The sequence below is a fragment of the Panthera pardus genome, unplaced genomic scaffold (genome assembly GCF_024362965.1).
Source record: "Panthera pardus isolate Hobbes unplaced genomic scaffold, ASM2436296v1 HiC_scaffold_6, whole genome shotgun sequence".
Lineage (NCBI taxonomy): Eukaryota > Metazoa > Chordata > Mammalia > Carnivora > Felidae > Panthera > Panthera pardus.
Window position 1 is genome coordinate 27,950,807 of NW_026526991.1, and position 635 is coordinate 27,951,441.

The window sequence follows — 635 nt, forward strand, 5'->3', positions numbered from 1 at the left end:
CTGTAAACAGCGTTGCCCACAGCTACGTTTCTGATCTCCTCCCTCACTCCTTCACTACACCACCCTGGTCCCCTTTCACTTCCTCCAGTATATCAAGAATGCTCTGCCTTGGGCACTTTGTACTTGACACTCCCTCTGCCTGGAATGCTTACCACCCTGCCCCACCCCCCACCTCATCCACATTGATGGAGCTTATACTTTATTTTCATCTTTGTGCCCACATCACCTCATCAAAGTTACCTTCCTTGACCACTCTATTTAAAATAACATCCTCGTGCTCGCTTTGGCGGCACATGTACTAAAATTGGAACAACACAGAGAAGATTAGCATTGCCCTGTGCAAAGATAACACGCAAATTCCTGAAGCCTTCCATATTTTCATCCGCCAAGCAAAATTCGTCAGTCAGAGAAAGACACGTATCGTATGACTTCACTCATATGAGGACTTTAAGAGACAAAACAGATGAACATAAGGGAAGGGAAGCAAAAATAATATAAAAACAGGGAGGGGGACAAAACAGAAGAGACCCTTAAATATGGAGAACAAACAGAGGGTTATTGGAGGGGGTGGGGCAGGGGGGATGGGCTAAATCAGTAAGGGGCTTAAGGAATCTACTCCTGAAATCATTGTGGCA

The 635-nt window shown here is 45.5% G+C and overlaps 1 non-coding gene across 1 annotated transcript; it reads left to right on the forward strand.

Annotated features, from left to right (window-relative positions):
- The first annotated feature begins 274 nt into the window (after nt 1-274).
- On the forward strand, nt 275-380 carry LOC128775142 (U6 spliceosomal RNA). Its single transcript, XR_008419793.1, has one exon. It is a non-coding gene; the product is annotated as a U6 spliceosomal RNA (small nuclear RNA).
- The last annotated feature ends 255 nt before the right edge of the window (nt 381-635 follow it).